Genomic DNA, 20272 nt, shown 5'->3' with positions numbered 1-20272 from the left:
AACAAAGCCCCCCAAATTAAAAAAATGCCCTACCCTATTCTACATTAAAAAGTTAACAGCTCTATTAGCTTACCAGCCCTTAAAAGGGCCTTTTGCGGGGCATGCCCCAAAGAAATCAGCTCTTTTTCCTGTAAAAAAAAAAATACCACCCCCCAACATTACAACCCACCCCCATGTACCCCTACTCTAACCCAAACCCCCCTTAAATAAACCTAACACTACCCCCCTGAAGATCATCCTACCTTTAGCCGTCTTCAGCCAGCTGACCACCGATGGAACAGAAGAGGACATCTGCAGCGGCCAAAGTCATCATCCAAGGGGCGCTGAAGAAGTCTTCCATCCGATTGAAGTCATCATCCAAGGGGCGCTGAAGAGGTCTTCCATTCAATTGAAATCTTCATCCAGGCGGCGTCTTCAATCTTAATCCGGAGCGGCGCCATCTTCAGACGAGTCGACGCGGAGCCATCTTCTTCCACGACGACTTCCCGACGAATGACGGTTCCTTTAAGTGACGTCATCCAAGATGGCGTCCCTCGAATTCCGATTGGCTGATAGGATTCTATCAGCCAATCGGAATTAAGGCAGGAAAAATCTGATTGGCTGATTGAATCAGCCAATCAGATTGAAGTTCAATCCGATTGGCTGATCCAATCAGCCAATCAGATTGAGCACGCATTTTATTGGCTGATCGGAACAGCCAATAGAATGCAAGCTCAATCTGATTGGCTGATTCAATCAGCCAATCAGATTTTTCCTACCTAGAATCCTATCAGCCAATCGGAATTCGAGGGACACCATCTTGGATTGAAAACCAGGTACGCTGGGCCGGAAAAGTGCCGAGCGTACCTGCTAGTCATTTGATAACTAGCAAAAGTAGTCAGATTGTGCCGAACTTGCGTTCGGAACATCTGGAGTGACGTAAGAATCGCTCTGTGTCGGACTGAGTCCGGCGGATCGAAGCTTACGTCACTATATTCTACTTTTGCCGGGCAGCAGGGCTTGATAACTAAGGCGAATCAGCCTCGCCACAAATACGCTGCGGAATTCCAACGTATTTGAGGTTGACGACTTGATAACTAGGGGCCACAGTGTGTTTAGTGATTTTTCTGAGAACATAATCACATTTCATACTTAGTTATATTATTCACATATATATATATACTGTATATCTATCTATATATATATATATATATATATATATATATATAGTTACACATATACATACAAAGTTTAATTAAAAATACACTTAGGCCTACAGTACATAAAGCTACATACACACACTTTCCATTTTCCCCATTTAAAGAGACAGTCAACATCTGAGTTTTTGTTGTTTAAAAAGAAAGAGAATCCCTTTATTACCCATTCCCCAGTTTTGCATAACCAACACAGTTATATAAATACATGTTTTACCTCTGTGATTATCTAAGCCTCTGCTGACTGCCCCATTATTTCAGTTCTTTTGACAGACTTGCTTTTTAGCCAATCAGTTCTCACTCCAGGGTAACTTCACATGCATGAGCTCAATGTTATCTATATAAAACACATGAACTAATGCTTTCTAGTGGTCAAAATGAATTCAGATTAGAGGCAGTCTTCAAGGTCAAATTAGCATATGACTCTCCTAGAATTAGCTTTCAACTAAGAATACCAAGAGAACAAAGCAAAATTGGTGATAAAAGTAAATTGGAAAGTATATTCACTTTTTATATATCTTTTAATTCACTTTTTATACCATTTTATCTAAGTTCGTTTTTTCCATACTTATCACTATCATAATTTTTTTTGGGTTCTCCTAGTTAATTATCCAAGAAGCAAACAGATTCAGAAAGTGCATACATTTTTTCTTTATATATATTTTCTATCCCATTTTTCATTCATTTTTTCCAGTTTCAAGTTTACTATTTTCTCATTCACCATCTCGACACACAATAATCCTAGAGAATTGAGGGGAACACGGAAAATACACACATACACACGAGTTGCTAAGACTCATTCCACACACATGTTAAGACCTTTTAACTTAAATAATCTTTTATACAATCTTTTATTTTACAAACAAATCTGTACACAAACATGCGTACATAAGTCCCGTCTTATGATATACCTTTTAATGTATTCACATTTTTGTCATGTTTCCCTTTCATAATAACAATTATGCATCAGCGTTAAAAATGTTATATGTATTTTTTATAACACACTTACATAATTGTTTCCTATTTGTAACATTGTCTGTATAGGTGTTTTTACAAAATGTTGTCAATTGTGCCCAGATCCCATAGAACATTTTATAGCGATACACTATTGCTTTTTTAAAAATGAGCAGGCTTAAGATGCATCCTAAACTGTGATTGGTTCTAGTCAGACCAATGAAATGTCAAGGCACGATTTTTAAATGTATCTGAGACTAATGAGTGTAATTGATCTGAGGAAACGGCCAGGAGCTTGCGGCCGAGAAACGCGTTATAAGCTCAGCTAATAAATTGTACAGTGTTTTTAGCTTAAGCTCTGTTACAGCCTTTTATTACTTGGTATCCCACTGTTATATATTGGGATCACTTTTTAACCTTCCATAGCAAGTTCGGTACAGACGGACATTGCTCTCAACGCCTAACACACAGGGAGAACCGTATACTACTAACGGTGCTGATCAAACAGATCCTGTGACTTACCTGGAGGAGAGCCCACGGCTGCACCCTTGAATCACTGGAGGAGGCTTCTGTCAGCGTACTGACTGCTGTTAAATGTCAGCCTGCATATTCGCACTACTTTATATAAGAGTGCCAGAGTGATCACGCAGTTCCAAGACCAGCAGCCCATTGCTTTTTTGACTCAGCACCATTGCACCAGAGATACCACTCTGATCGACACCATTTTGCAACCTTGTCACGGACAGTATACGAATCCGATAAGCCCAAAAACTTTTTTTCTTTTCAATACAAATTTTATTGTGCTTTCTGCAATTATTTTCTTTTCAGCTCTTTACCTTGTCACAGGTTTATAACGTTTGATCTGCAATATTGTTTTTATTTGATATTCACATTTTTTTTACCTGTATGTTTTTGATTGATACTTTTAATGTAAAACAGTCCCATCATGACATTATATATTTGATGGGACACTTGTTATAGAGGCGCACTCTATCACTGCACATGTGGTTCAGTTTCTTTAAATTGGAAAGTTGTTTAAAATTACATTTCCTAATCAAATCATGACTTGACTGTCCGTTTAACCCATTTAACACAAGCAATCATATCCCTGAATTCTGTTTTGGTCCAGGAATGTATCTAAACCATTTTAAATGTATCTAAGGTATTGGCATTTACTACCTCCTCAGGTAATGTAACATACTCTGTTCCTTTAACAGCCGTTCCTCCTAGCCTCCTTTTCACTCACCTTCCCCCTTATAAGGCACACCCACATAACCTTCATTGCTTGGTATTGAAGGTAATACTGCTCTGTCAAGCCTCTCTGAATCTAAGCAGAATCTTGTTTAAGCATATCCAGTATCTTCACGAAGACGCTGCTCCGCTCTCACTTCTAGCTGATCGGCGGTGACGTCACCTCAGCTGCTGCCTGACACTTCCGTGTATGCCAGATACACGCTACCTGCCACAGATCTATCAGCTGCTTTGTCAAGGTACCATCCAAACTTGCCTTATTAATCTTACCTGTCATGAACACTTGCACTCATATCCTTTGCCAACACTTGGTAAGGTTTATAATTCAAAATTCAGACAATCTTATAATTTTTCATTTTTTATGCGCAATGTATTTTTTCTCTTGCTAGCAATCTTGAGAGTCATATTCATTCTTACTGTTCTAATATGTTCATGTGTGGACAACATTAGCAATAAGACAATGTTAATGTGTTTGCATAGAACTATAATATATTTTCCCAACATTCAAGCAGTATAGAGTTAAGTCTGCCTCAAGACTGCTAGAAATTGGAAACACACCTATTTTTAATTGCTAGCAACCTAGTTGCTAATCAATGAGCAGAAAAGTAACATCTTTATTTTTGTAGAATTATTACAGGTAATGAGTTCTACAATTTGATTGCTCTTACATTGAAAAATATTTACATTGTTGGAGAGAAATCTCCTTTCCTCAAGCCTTAAATTGTGTCCTCTTGTCACAAACAATTTCTTGGAATAATCAGAGCTTCTGCCATATGTATATGGGCCTTGAGTACATGTATATTAAGTATGGGCCTTGAGTACATGTATAGTAAGTAATCATGGCTAACCTCTTATCATAGCTTAAATTTTCCATTCACATATTAGTTTTGTGGCCCTCCTCTAAACTTTTTTTAAGTCTGCAATGTATTTTTTGAGATTGGTCCCCAGAACTGCACTCCATACTCAAGGTGAGGTCTTACCAGGGATTTTTATAGTGACAGAATTATGCTTCCCTCCCTTGCAACAATGCTTCTTTTTTATCTTTTTTTCTTTATATTTTTTATTGAGGTTATATGCAATAAGAACAAATATGCAAAATACACTTACAGTAGTATGGAAGATACAATGTCATGGCACACGATAATATAAGTAGTAAAGATATACTAATACAGGGAGTGCAAAATTATTAGGCAAATGAGTATTTTGACCACATCATCCTCTTTATGCATGTTGTCTTACTCCAAGCTGTATAGGCTCGAAAGCCTACTACCAATTAAGCATATTAGGTGATGTGCATCTCTGTAATGAGAAGGGGTGTGGTCTAATGACATCAACACCCTATATCAGGTGTGCATAATTATTAGGCAACTTCCTTTCCTTTGGCAAAATGGGTCAAAAGAAGGACTTGACAGGCTCAGAAAAGTAAAAAATAGTGAGATATCTTGCAGAGGGATGCAGCACTCTTAAAATTGCAAAGCTTCTGAAGCGTGATCATCGAACAATCAAGCGTTACATTCAAAATAGTCAACAGGGTCGCAAGAAGCGTGTGGAAAAACCAAGGTGCAAAATAACTGCCCATGAACTGAGAAAAGTCAAGCGTTCAGCTGCCAAGATGCCACTTGCCACCAGTTTGGCCATATTTCAGAGCTGCAACATCACTGGAGTGCCCAAAAGCACAAGGTGTGCAATACTCAGAGACATGGCCAAGGTAAGAAAGGCTGAAAGACGACCACCACTGAACAAGACACACAAGCTGAAACGTCAAGACTGGGCCAAGAGATATCTCAAGACTGATTTTTCTAAGGTTTTATGGACTGATGAAATGAGAGTGAGTCTTGATGGGCTAGATGGATGGGCCCGTGGCTGGATTGGTAAAGGGCAGAGAGCTCCAGTCCGACTCAGATGCCAGCAAGGTGGAGGTGGAGTACTGGTTTGGGCTGGTATCATCAAAGATAAGCTTGTGGGGCCTTTTCGGGTTGAGGATGGAGTCAAGCTCAACTCCCAGTCCTACTGCCAGTTTCTGGAAGACACCTTCTTAAAGCAGTGGTACAGGTAGAAGTCTGCATCCTTCAAGAAAAACATGATTTTCATGCAGGACAATGCTCCATCACACGCGTCCAAGTACTCCACAGCGTGGCTGGCAAGAAAGGGTATAAAAGAAGAAAATCTAATGACATGGCCTCCTTGTTCACCTGATCTGAACCCCATTGAGAACCTGTGGTCCATCATCAAATGTGAGATTTACAAGGAGGGAAAACAGTACACCTCTCTGAACAGTGTCTGGGAGGCTGTGGTTGCTGCTGCACGCAATGTTGATGGTGAACAGATCAAAACACTGACAGAATCCATGGATGGCAGGCTTTTGAGTGTCCTTGCAAAGAAAGGTGGCTATATTGGTCACTGATTTGTTTTTGTTTTGTTTTTGAATGTCAGAAATGTATATTTGTGAATGTTGAGATGTTATATTGGTTTCACTGGTAAAAATAAATAATTGAAATGGGTATATATTTGTTTTTTGTTAAGTTGCCTAATAATTATGCACAGTAATAGTCACCTGCACACACAGATATCCCAATAAAATAGCTATAACTAAAAACAAACTAAAAACTACTTCCAAAACTATTCAGCTTTGATATTAATGAGTTTTTTGGGTTCATTGAGAACATGGTTGTTGTTCAATAATAAAATGAATCCTCAAAAATACAACTTGCCTAATAATTCTGCACTCCCTGTATATGTGAACAATACGCTGAGCATCATACACTGTTCCACCATTATAATAAAGACCAGCATTTATATTAAGAAGCATGTGGACCCACTCCAACTATGTGTATACATAAATTAAACCTCATTTTCCTCTATTGGAGAAATAGAAATAAAGTTAAACCTCTCAGATCACAAGGTATCTCTTATGGGCCATATAGGGCCAGTTTTGGACCCTTGTAACTGTGTTTGCATATATGTTTAAACAAACCAGATAGGGTGGGGACTATCAATATCTTCGATAACGAAACACACACACATATATATAATTTAGGGGTTCAAACATGGGATCTGTGTCCCTTGGCTTAGCGGATAAACTATAGGGGGGGACCCAGAGCATGAGATACTGAAGGCATCTTATACCGTATATATAATTATATGCCTGAAAAATAGGTATATCATCCACGAACATTTAAGTCAGCTGGAAGGTGTCATGCAAACTATACCAAATGTGTAAAACATCGCCTGGAAAATATGATGCTGAACCAATATTTTGGGGTTTGGTGAGTAGTGCTATTGGGTATATGAAGTTTAGGGAGATCCATGTTAACAAGGCATAGTGAACTCCAATACCCAAGCCCTAGTATATGATGAGGTATATAGAAAACCCAACTCCAGTTAGAAAAACATACCACTACCCTCCCCATCATAACAAACATATACTATACATATTAGGCAATCATATATATTATCGCATAACCAGTATTAATACCTGTGGCGTAACTGTGCATGATAACTGTAGGAAATAAGAACTATAAGTGCCACATAAGGTCCTGAGCCTAACACTCGCCTATTATCTCATATACAGCATCATATTGTACATATTATTTAAGCAAACCAATAGATGAGTGAAAGATAAAAAACACTTTACTGCAAGTTCTTATAAAGCTGGACTATAGAACTGGCATGATTTTAGAACTCCAGTGGAGAAGTCAAATTATAAGGCAGGTGTGCATTGGATTGGCAGGTCACATTAGTATTGATATATATATTAAACTTGTAGGTGTACACTAAACAAGGAGCTCCGGCTTATTGCCATCATTAAAGCTAGTGTATTTATTGGGGCATGAAGTCTCGGCTATAACATGTGATGAACTGCTTCATTGGGGCACGCTAGGGGATCTAGTCCCTAAATATAAATAGGGTTCCATATCTTGCCTAGCTTAGCAGACCAAACATAAGACTAGTATCTAAGATACATAACAGCAAAAAATGCACAGGAGATAAAATGACATTTTCAATTACATATATAACAAGGAAAATATCTATGTTTATGAACATATCCATTGAGAGTTCTAGCACTTGTACAAACCAAAAACGCAATAGGATTCAGTTAAAGAGCAAGGATCACACATATAACTAAACTTGCAAGTTAAGTACTGGTAACAGTTTATATTGTTGCATCAGCAATTATGTAAGTGCAGTCCAGCCGGTCATAATAAACATAGCTAGTAGTGTAATATCCATCAGGATAAGTGAAGTAATTTTAACAAACTGGTACAAACAGTAAATGAAGCTTATATAGGTTAAATCTATCATCAACGAAAAAAAAGACATGTCTCAACTGTAACCCTGAAAAATAATTTATTCCATGCTGTAACCTTCTCAACTCGACGGCAACTCAGTTACTAGCTTACTAACAATCATTTGCATGAAACACTCCAAATGGCCTAATAGCAAAGTCTCATATATCAGATTGCCGGGCCTTCATATATAGTAGATGTTGTATACTGTCCCATGTATCGTCTCTTAGTTCTTAAACATACCCAACGGTAAACCATAGAGATATCAGACCTGAACCCTGCATGTCCCATAGCCGTCACCTTATCTCAGTAGTGTCTTCACCCCACACCGGCTCAAACCACAGGAGGCCTTCTCTCCGTGTCAGTGTTGGTCAACATTTTTTCTTCAAGCACAGTCGAGCAGCGTAGCGTAGTCACTGCTCACTCCAGTTTCTGTATTATCAGCTGTTTTTGAGCATCCAAACTCTGCGTGGATTTAGGAACCCACTCCTCCATATTGGCCTTGTCTGCTGTTCCCCTAGTGATCGTCCGCCTCACTGCGGGACTCAGCATAACATCATCCACTTCTTCCACTGGAGATCGCCGCTCTTTAGATTCCGTTAGGACTGTAGTAGGAAGCATTTGTCTCTTCGCTCTATTTGCCTGTTCGTCTGAACTTTCAACTTTTATGGCATTAGGTCTCTGAGTTATTGTACGCTGCATATTTCTTTGTGAATCGCTCAGCTGTGCTGATAGGATCTCACAGAGATAGTAGCATACTGTTTCTGATATCTCCTCCTCAATCTGAGTAAAATGCGCAGCTAGAACACTCTCAATTGTTTCATAAATTTGTGCCGCCATGGCAGACTTATCCGGGTGATATCGACCTGGTAGCTGAGATTCCTGAATGTAGATTGGTGCTTAAGCCTTCAGAGGAACCAGTGTCGATGCATCCAACTAGTAGCTCTTTGATAATGGCGTCTATAGTCACCCGCCTCGTGGGCCCATAAGGGTACTAAAACCCGGCTCCAAGCACACTACAGGTTCTAGGATCACTCTTAAACATCAAATAGTGGGCCTGTCCCTGTATATATAAGACTCAAACGTCTTAGTGTCATCCAAGTCCACTTTTTGGCTCTTACAAATCAAACAAAGTCAGGAGCTCCTGATGTACACGACCTGCCATTTTGGTAGTTATCTCCACCCCCCACACCAATGCTTCTTTTAATTCATGCTTGTATCTTATTAGCCTTAGAAGTCACTGCCCTGCTTTGGGCACCGATCTCTAGCTTGTTATCTATAAGTGCTCCCAAATCTCTTTCCTCCTCTGTTTTGCTAAGTCTAGTCTTATTTAGATAATAGGTTGTCTGCTTATTTTTACTTCCAAAATGTAGATCCTTGCATTTTCTAGTATTAAATCTCAATTTCCATTTACTTGCCCATTCTTCTAATTTTTGTAGAGAATTTTTGTAAGAAATTTAATCCTGCAATAACCTAATGACCTTACACAACTTTGTATCATCTGCAAAAATAGAGATGTTGCTATTTAATTCTTGCTCCAAATCATTAATAAAACTATTAAAAAGAACAGGGCCCAGTACTGATCCCAGGGACTCCACTGATAAATTTTGTCCAATCTGAGTATGATCCGTTTACTACTACTCATTGCTCCCTGTCTTTTATCCAGTTATTTATCCACGAGTTAACATTTTTAGCTATTCCTAGTTGTTTCATTTTGTACATTAATCTCTAATGTGGCACTATATCAAACACCTTTGCAAAATACATGTATATCACATCAACTGATTCCCCTTTATGTATTTTTTTACTTCCTTCCGCATAGAATCTAATTAGATTAGTTTGACATGATCTATTCTCATAAACCAAGCTGATTTGAACGCCTAATCTTGTTTACACTAATATACTCATCAATATAATCCCTTATGATCCCTTCAAGTATCTTCCCCACTATTGATGTCAGTCTAACTGGTCTATTGCTTCCTGGATAAACCCTGCATCCCTTTTTAAAAAGTGGCACTATATCAGCTTTACGCTATTCCTGGGGTACTATGCCTAAAGATAATGAGTCTTGAAAAATTAAGAGTAGAGGTTTGGCTATAACAGTACTAAGTAAAACCCTTCGGTGTTTTCCATCTCAGCCTGGAGTTTTATTTACCTTAATATTATCTAGTTTTTTCCTGATATCCTTTAGAGATAACCCAGTTAATGGTATGGGCTTGTATGTTCTAGTTTGTGTAAATGTCTCTCCCATTGGCTCCTCTCTTGTGTATACTGAAGAAAATAAATGGTTTAGTACCACAGCCTTCCCACAGTCACTGTTAATCATGCTATCCTTGACACATTTTAATGTACCAACAGTATATTTTCCTTCTTAGATTTTTTTCCATTTATTTACTTAAAAAAACTTTTAGGGTTTAACTTTGAATCATTTGAAATTAATTTGGCTAATTTGATTTTTTTTTGCATGCTTTGTTATATTCCTTATATATTTGGAATGCTGAGTATGTACTTTTTCTTTGAATTATTTAAATGCCCTATTTTTTTTATTTTTTTTATTTCTACTAACACATTCTTATTTAGCCACATTGACTTGGATTTATTTCTTTTGCTTTTATAATCATTTGGTATGTGTTGCTAAGTATATTTATTTAACAGGGCTTTAAAAGGTATCAATTTATCCTCTATATTTTTATTAGAGAATACTTTATCCCAATTTATGTTATTTAACGATTTCCTTAAATCATTGAATTTTGCTTTTTTGAAATTAAAAGTCTTAGTTGAACCCTTATAACACTGCTTATGGAAAGTTACCCAAATGTTCTTTGACTTCTATGTTTGATATTATATCTGTATAGTTTGATACAACTAAATCCAATATATCTTTATTCCTAGTTGGCTTCTCTATTAATTGTGACATGAAGTTATGCTTGAGATCATTTAATAATCTATCTCCCTTAGCTAATTTCGGTGGAGTTAAAATTTCCCAAAATTACAGCACTGTTACAATTAGCAGCCTTTCCTGTTTGCATTAGTAGTTGATTTTCCTCCATGTCACTAATGTTGGGTGCTTTAGCATATTCCTAGTAATATTTTTTTAGGATTTTTTCCCATTCTTTATTTCAACCCACATGGTCTCTACATTATCACCTGTATCATCATAAATATCTTGCCTTGTTGTAGGTTTAAGGTCAAGTTTAATATACATGCAATTTCCTCCACCCATTTTATTACCCCTGTCCCACCTAAATAAAAAACAACCCTCTTGGGGGTGAGTCTCTGGGCAGCACCTTGAATGGTAGCAATATTGGGAGCTCCGTGTGGATCACTGTTAATCTGCCTGTTATCAGTGAATAAAATGACCATCCAGTCATATTATCTTTATAAATAGATTCTATAGACCATGATGAAGTGTAAGAACTATCTCCCTTGAGAATACCACCGTTGCACACCAATCCGGAGCGTTGAGGCCTAAGGCAAGCTCTAAACCCCCCCCCCCCGGTAGAAAAATAGGCCGGGTAAACAGTTCCTTATATTTATATAAAACCACCACTGCTATTGAGGCTAACAAGCAGGAAATTTCAGAGCCTTCCTTACCAGCACATACCGGCTAAAGATGGCGACTGCCACCGAAACAATACTCTCAGCCGTTACAAGGCTACTACAGGATCACCATATGAGGATACAATAGACTTGGGCAACTGAATGGGAAGACCTCTGTGTGCTAGCTAGACAAGTTGGCCGCGGCCGCAGCCACACAATGTCAGGAGATCTTGCAGAGCTAACAGAAAAAGCTGCCGGTTATCAAGGGCCTAGCCATAGCTTATCAAACCCAATACCTCAAGTTCAGGCTCTGGCGCCGGCAATACCACATCTGAGCCCACCTGTTAAACTGGCTCCTGCAGTGATCGAAGACCCAGCTGGCGTCCCGGCCGTGGCCGGGATGCAACCACAAGCTTCCAGGCAACAACAGATCACTAAGGCAGGGACAGTCAGCGTGGAAGTAAATGTCATAACCCCGTACTCAGTCATGACTTACCTCTCCTGCGGCATTGGGGATATCAGCAAGTTGTGTCAAGAGTACCTTGGTTGTAAATTGACAGCAGAGGTACTGAAGCAACCTGAGACTCAACCAGTCTACCGAGACAACCTTACTGTGGAGGCGGGGCCACAACGGTGAAAGCTTCCATTGCACATTACTGCCTATCTATAGGAACAGCGAGACCGAGTGTCCGATCATCAGTATGGGGCAGCATTCAGGGAACTTTCTGCCAACCTTTGGTTCGTCTGCACACCCTTTTCTCCTGCCGGACTTTTGACCCTGGGGGCAAAAGGAACATTTTCTTACGGGAATATGGTCTGCCTGTATACGGAACTGAAGGATGGTATGTCAGCACTAGGTATCAGTAAGACCCGCTTCCTATTAGCCTTTGGCCCTGCGTGACCTAAATACATGCTGCCTTTGGTAGCCTTACCCAGCATTGTAGTGATCACCTTGCCGGGGGCACCCGCTTGAGAGAGCACGGGTCATTCAGAACTTCAGGTCTAGCGCAAGGTACGAATCCTATATGAACTGAGGTGTTTAAATGATCATATAGCTTTGTTGCAACTCTCACTTAGTTTTTGCGCGTTAGACCTGCCTGGGACTAGCTCTCATGAGTGGACTCTCATGAGTGGACTGTGGTTAATACTGCTTGAAGCTGGGAGAACTTTCTGGATACTAAATGATCGTCTATTACCTATGTCCTGCTCAATGCATGTAAACGTTAATGTTTTGCACCCTAGCTCTTATTTCACTCCTTTTGAAAACTTGTTGCGCATAGGTTACATGAGAGGGGTATAGTGAGGTCCCTGTAATTTAGAACAAAACTAGAGTATCAACTACATGCTATTATGCTTTTTTTTTAATTTAATTATTTTTATTGAGGAAATAGTAAATGCATTAACATAGCATAGTAAAGGTATAACGAAAAAAAAAATATTTATGACATGTCTGACCAGGCTTATGCAATAATATTTATATTCCTCGCTTTTTAGCCCCCTAATTTAGAGATATAGGTCACTCTTGTACCGTATTTATTATTATGGTTTGAGTCCAGGGGTAAAAGTTAAAATGAAAACATAAAGAAAAATTTGCATCTGATAAAGAAAATACCAATTGAACAATTAATGACATTATAGATGCATAAACCAAAACTGAGTGTGCACACAACATAAAATTCACAGCGTTGAACCTCTAAAACTTGTCATTTTGTTTAATAAACATAATCATTCCAGATAAAACCTTTGTATGTTAAACTAGGTTTATATATATATATGAGCAATATCCTGTGATGTGTAGTGTTATGTCTACAAGCCCTGCTTTTGGCATCAGTTAGAACTCAGTTCTTGGTACCCCCCTGATATTTAATTTTAATTGGAATCCCACCCGTGACCACGGCCATTGGCCATGAGAAGGACCCCCACGTTGTTACCTCCCCTCGTGCTAAAGTTATATGTTTTAAGAAGCCCCTGATCTTTACTCAAAGTATAACATTTTAAATATCTCCCCAGAGGCCCCCCACTAACCTCTGCAGGAAACTCTCCAATGTTTATAAGGGCATTTAAGAGAGAGGAGGCTGATGGAAGTACAATTCTATACTGCTATTAAAGGTGTATCATTGACATTTATATATTATTTTCATGGTAATACTGGAAATGAGAGTATAGGTTACAGTATGCAAGCACTAATTATAACATTATATAAAACATACAATATTCAAACATGTAGAGAGAAACAGGCTGAGTAAAAAAAAACGTTTACCCAGCAGAGCAGGACGTAACCTGGCTTTTCTAACTTATTGCTAATACAGCATCTAGGGATCCAAGCGGATCCAACTTGACAACTGTCTGTTAGAGTTCCTTTTGTTAAGGTGGAGAGATACGTTCCCCCCGGGAGGAAAGCAGTTATCCTTCCATCTGATGGCTTATTTACTGGCAGGTTGTGGCTCATAAAGCTCTGAAGAGTGTTTGCGGTAGTCCAGGGGTCTCTTCTGAATTCACAGTGCAGCTTTCTGTTCAGTGAAGCCTTGTCTATCGGCTCAACCCCATGGGTCAGATCGGTAGGTTTTATTGCTGAGGATATAGCTGCATATTGATCCGTTGTGCCAGAAGAATAATGTTCAGATGGTAAGTGAGCATTGAGGGCTAGAGCAGCATTGGCGGTTGTTTGTTTTAAGTTAGTCGGAGGTGAACCGTCAATCCGTGCCACGTGGAGTGATGTTAATGCAGGGAGTAATGTCAGATCTTTGTATGAAGTTCTCTGCTGCTGGAGAAGTGCCACGGGAGCGTTCATTGCTGCGGCCCCATCTCCCAGCAAAGCTGTAACAGGGGTTCCTTCTGCAGTCACCGTATTATGGGATGCCATCTGCTTGTCTTTTAGATAGTCCCATGGGGCTCTCTGAAGTAGGTTCATTAAGCGGCTCTCCAGTCTTTCCAGAATACAATCTATACGAGTTAACGGGCCATATTCTCTCTCGGCAGCCATGTTTTTTTTTTGTTTGTTTCTCTCCACGACTTTTCTATTTTTTTTGATACTTATTGTTCAACAGCTCGGTGATAGTATAGAGGGTTATTGTTGTTTTGTTGTCTGCACAGCCAGTTCCGGCCAAATACCTTGGGGCTCCGAGGGGGTAGCGCTGCCTGTAACGAGCCACCGCTCCAGGCTTTATTTGCCCAATCTTGCTGTCCGGCGTCAAAAATACAGTTAATGGCTGAGTCTCAATGAAATTAGCTGTTTGGTCACCAGATTCACTGTGGCCTAGATTTGGAGTTCGGCGGTAGCCGTCAAAACCAGCGTTAGAGGCTCCTAACGCTGGTTTTGGCCGCCCGCTGGTATTTGGAGTCAGTGATTAAAGGGTCTAACGCTCACTTTTCAGCCGCGACTTTTCCATACCGCAGATCCCCCTACGCCATTTGCGTAGCCTATATTTTCAATGGGATCTTTCTAACGCTGTTATTTAGAGTCGTTTCTGAAGTGAGCGTTAGAGCTCTAACGACAAGATTCCAGCCGCCTGAAAATAGCAGGAGTTAAGAGCTTTCTGGCTAACGCCGGTTTATAAAGCTCTTAACTACTGTACCCTAAAGTACACTAACACCCATAAACTACCTATGTACCCCTAAACCGAGGTCCCCCCACACCGCCGCCACTCGATTAAAATTTTTAACCCCTAATCTGCCGACCGCCACCTACGTTATACTTATGTACCCCTAATCTGCTGCCCCTAACCCCGCCGACCCCTGTATTACATTTATTAACCCCTAACTTGCCCCCCACAACGTCGCCGCCAGCTACTTAAAATAATTAACCCCTAATCTTCCGACCGCAAATCGCCGCCACCTACGTTATCCCTATGTACCCCTAATCTGCTGCCCTAACATCGCCGACCCCTATATTATATTTATTAACCCCTAATCTGCCCCCCTCAACGTCGCTGACACCTGCCTACACTTATTAACCCCTAATCTGCCGAGCGGACCTGAGCGCTACTATAATAAAGTTATTAACCCCTAATCCGCCTCACTAACCCTATCATAAATAGTATTAACCCCTAATCTGCCCTCCCTAACATCGCCGACACCTAACTTCAATTATTAACCCCTAATCTGCCGACCGGAGCTCACCGCTATTCTAATAAATGGATTAACCCCTAAAGCTAAGTCTAACCCTAACACTAACACCCCCCTAAGTTAAATATAATTTTTATCTAACGAAATAAATTAACTCTTATTAAATAAATTATTCCTATTTAAAGCTAAATACTTACCTGTAAAATAAATCCTAATATAGCTACAATATAAATTATAATTATATTATAGCTATTTTAGGATTAATATTTATTTTACAGGCAACTTTGTAATTATTTTAACCAGGTACAATAGCTATTAAATAGTTAAGAACTATTTAATAGTTACCTAGTTAAAATAATAACAAATTTACCTGTAAAATAAATCCTAACCTAAGTTATAATTAAACCTAACACTACCCTATCAATAAAATAATTAAATAAACTACCTACAATTACCTACAATTAACCTAACACTACACTATCAATAAATTAATTAAACACAATTCCTACAAATAAATACAATTAAATAAACTAGCTAAAGTACAAAAAATAAAAAAGAACTAAGTTACAGAAAATAAAAAAATATTTACAAACATAAGAAAAATATTACAACAATTTTAAACTAATTACACCTACTCTAAGCCCCCTAATAAAATAACAAAGCCCCCCAAAATAAAAAATTCCCTACCCTATTCTAAATTAAAAAAGTTACAAGCTCTTTTACCTTACCAGCCCTGAACAGGGCCCTTTGCGGGGCATGCCCCAAGAATTTCAGCTCTTTTGCCTGTTAAAAAAACATACAATACCCCCCCCCCCCAACATTACAACCCACCACCCACATACCCCTAATCTAACCCAAACCCCCCTTAAATAAACCTAACACTAAGCCCCTGAAGATCTTCCTACCTTGTCTTCACCATCCAGGTATCACCGATCCGTCCTGGCTCCAAGATCTTCATCCAACCCAAGCGGGGGTTGGCGATCCATAATCCGGTCCAGAAGAGGCTCCAAAGTCTTCCTCCTATCCGGCAAGAAGAGGACATCCGGACCGGCAAACATCTTCTCCAAGCGGCATCTTCGATCTTCTTCCATCCAGAGCGAAGCGGCAGGATCCTGAAGACCTCCAGCGCGGAACATCCATCCGGACCGACGACTGAACGACGAATGACTGTTCCTTTAAGGGACGTCATCCAAGATGGCGTCCCTCGAATTCCGATTGGCTGATAGGATTCTATCAGCCAATCGGAATTAAGGTAGGAATTTTCTGATTGGCTGATGGAATCAGCCAATCAGAATCTAGTTCAATCCGATTGGCCGATCCAATCAGCCAATCAGATTGAGCTCGCATTCTATTGGCTGATCGGAACAGCCAATAGAATGCGAGCTCAATCTGATTGGCTGATTGGATCAGCCAATCGGATTGAACTTGATTCTGATTGGCTGATTCCATCAGCCAATCAGAAAATTCCTACCTTAATTCCGATTGGCTGATAGAATCCTATCAGCCAATCGGAATTCGAGGGACGCCATCTTGGATGACGTCCCTTAAAGGAACAGTCATTCGTCGTTCAGTCGTCGGTCCGGATGGATGTTCCGCGCTGGAGGTCTTCAGGATCCTGCCGCTTCGCTCCGGATGGAAGAAGATCGAAGATGCCGCTTGGAGAAGATGTTTGCCGGTCCGGATGTCCTCTTCTTGCCGGATAGGAGGAAGACTTTGGAGCCTCTTCTGGACCGGATTATGGATCGCCAACCCCCGCTTGGGTTGGATGAAGATCTTGGAGCCAGGACGGATCGGTGATACCTGGATGGTGAAGACAAGGTAGGAAGATCTTCAGGGGCTTAGTGTTAGGTTTATTTAAGGGGGGTTTGGGTTAGATTAGGGGTATGTGGGTGGTGGGTTGTAATGTTGGGGGGGGGGTATTGTATGTTTTTTTTTACAGGCAAAAGAGCTGAAATTCTTGGGGCATGCCCCGCAAAGGGCCCTGTTCAGGGCTGGTAAGGTAAAAGAGCTTGTAACTTTTTCAATTTAGAATAGGGTAGGGAATTTTTTATTTTGGGGGGCTTTGTTATTTTATTAGGGGGCTTAGAGTAGGTGTAATTAGTTTAAAATTGTTGTAATATTTTTCTTATGTTTGTAAATATTTTTTTATTTTCTGTAACTTAGTTCTTTTTTATTTTTTGTACTTTAGCTAGTTTATTTAATTGTATTTATTTGTAGGAATTGTGTTTAATTAATTTATTGATAGTGTAGTGTTAGGTTAATTGTAGGTAATTGTAGGTAGTTTATTTAATTATTTTATTGATAGGGTAGTGTTAGGTTTAATTATAACTTAGGTTAGGATTTATTTTACAGGTAAATTTGTTATTATTTTAACTAGGTAACTATTAAATAGTTCTTAACTATTTAATAGCTATTGTACCTGGTTAAAATAATTACAAAGTTGCCTGTAAAATAAATATTAATCCTAAAATAGCTCTAATATAATTATAATTTATATTGTAGCTATATTAGGATTTATTTTACAGGTAAGTATTTAGCTTTAAATAGGAATAAGTTATTTAATAAGAGTTAATGTATTTCGTTAGATAAATATTATATTTAACTTAGGGGGGTGTTAGTGTTAGGGTTAGACTTAGCTTTAGGGGTTAATCCATTTATTAGAATAGCGGTGAGCTCCGATCGGAAGATTAGGGGTTAATAATTGAAGTTAGGTGTCGGCGATGTTAGGGAGGGCAGATTAGGGGTTAATACTATTTATGATAGGGTTAGTGAGGCGGATTAGGGGTTAATAACTTTATTATAGTAGCGCTCAGGTCCGCTCGGCAGATTAGGGGTTAATAAGTGTAGGCAGGTGTCGGCGACGTTGTGGGGGGCAGATTAGGGGTTAATAAATATAATATAGGGGTCGGCGGTGTTAGGGGCAGCAGATTAGGGGTACATAGGGATAACGTAGGTTGCGGCGGTTTACGGAGCGGCAGATTAGGGGTTTAAAAAAATATGCAGGGGTCAGCGATAGCGGGGGCGGCAGATTAGGGGTTAATAAGTGTAAGGTTAGGGGTGTTTAGACACGGGGTACATGTTAGGGTGTTAGGTGCAGACGTAGGAAGTGTTTCCCCATAGCAAACAATGGGGCTGCGTTAGGAGCTGAACGCTGCTTTTTTGCAGGTGTTAGGTTTTTTTTCAGCTCAAACAGCATCATTGTTTCCTATGGGGGAATCGTGCACGAGCACGTTTTTGAGGCCGGCCGCGTCCGTAAGCAACTCTGGTATCGAGAGTTGCTTTTGCGGTAAAAATGCTCTACGCTCCTTTTTTGGAGCCTAACGCAGCATTTGTTTGAACTCTCGATACCAGAGTTAATTTTATGGTGCGGCCAGAAAAAAGCCCGCGGAGCGTTAACAGCCCTTTTACCGCCGAACTCCAAATCTAGGCCTGTAAAAGGTATCCTTTATCGGCGGATTTGGGATTCTCAGCCGGAGCACTAAAGATATGCGACCACTTCGGATCACAGCTTGGACACGCCCCCATGCTATTATGCTTTTAACATAAGCTTTATTGTCTCCGTTGAGAGCCCATCAGCTTTTTCATCACATAAATAATTTTTTAATAGTTGTATATGAGGTTGATCCCAGTCCATTTAGGGAATAGGTGTTAATGCTTATTATGTGTGTGCTTTTACCTATGTACTTCACTCAATCACTGTACATGCTTATGTCCCAGGGGTGTATGCTAATTGAGTTGTTAATCTACTGTATCTTACTGAAAATATATGCACTGAATTGAACTGACCTAGGATTTGTACAGTGAAGTGCAACTATACTACCTCTCTCTGTAATTATATCATAGCCACTATCATTGCTTAACTTGAACTCTGGCTCTCTCATGTTCACTAAGTCGCTATAGGCAGTTAGTTTGTGTGTGGTGTTATCTCTCCCTATCAGCAGCCGTGACGGGGGAGTTTGGTCCCTATCATAGATCCACTGCTTAAGTCTGTACATTGCCATAGCCAGAGTGTTAAGTTTTGAAACTAGTTCTTATTTGTATCTCCCACCATCATAGTCTTTAAAATAAAGTGCAACCACACCATATACTAGATATTGTTCCCACAAGGATATAAGCTCCCAGATTCCTCAATTTCTTGGTACTTCGGGTCTTTCCTAGCTGGCTTTAGCCTGACATCATCTCTAATTTATTCCCCAGATTAGGTGGTCATCTGCAGAGTCATTAACGCTTGAGTTGGTTATCATATACTATAAATGTTCATATATGCTAGTTGTATTGTTTGAAGGTCCAAAAGTGGCCTTATCAAATTATAACCCTCCTTATTTATGCCTTTGTTATTTCATGTAGGTCCAAAAGTGGCCTATTAGTACCAGAGGGGATCCACATAAACATATAAATTGAGGTTTCAGTTTCCTTTGCCTACTTTATGCTGTACTTTTATGTAATTGTAAATGTCTATCATTTTTGTACTGTGCGTTTTATTTTAAGTTTAACACCTGTACTCTTTAAGTTAAGGTAATATGCCAAAAATTGTATATGTATCTAATAACCTCAATAAAAATTATTAAAAAAAAAAAAAGCTCTCTTAGCTAACTGCCCAGTCATGTGAATCATCAAAACAGGTTTCAGTTATATATATGTCTGTTCTATTATGTTTGGACTGACCTCCCCTCCCCCTTTGCCTAGTTTAAAATATTCTTTAAAGGACCAGTCAACACAGTAGATTTGCATAATCAACAAATGCAAGATAACAAGACAATGCAATAGCACTTAGTCTGAACTTCACATGAGTAGTAGATTTTTATTTTGACAATTTTAAAAGTTATGTATTTTTCCACTCCCCCTGTACCATGTGACAGCCATCAGCCAATCACAAATGCATACACGTACCATGTGACATCCATCAGCCATTCACAAATGCATACACACTTTTTCTTGCACATGCTCAGTAGGAGCTGGTGACTCAAAAAGTTTAAATATAAA

Source organism: Bombina bombina, chromosome 2, assembly GCF_027579735.1.
Source record: "Bombina bombina isolate aBomBom1 chromosome 2, aBomBom1.pri, whole genome shotgun sequence".
In the NCBI taxonomy this organism is placed as follows: Eukaryota; Metazoa; Chordata; class Amphibia; order Anura; family Bombinatoridae; genus Bombina; species Bombina bombina.
Note: the sequence above shows the minus strand (reverse complement) of the source record.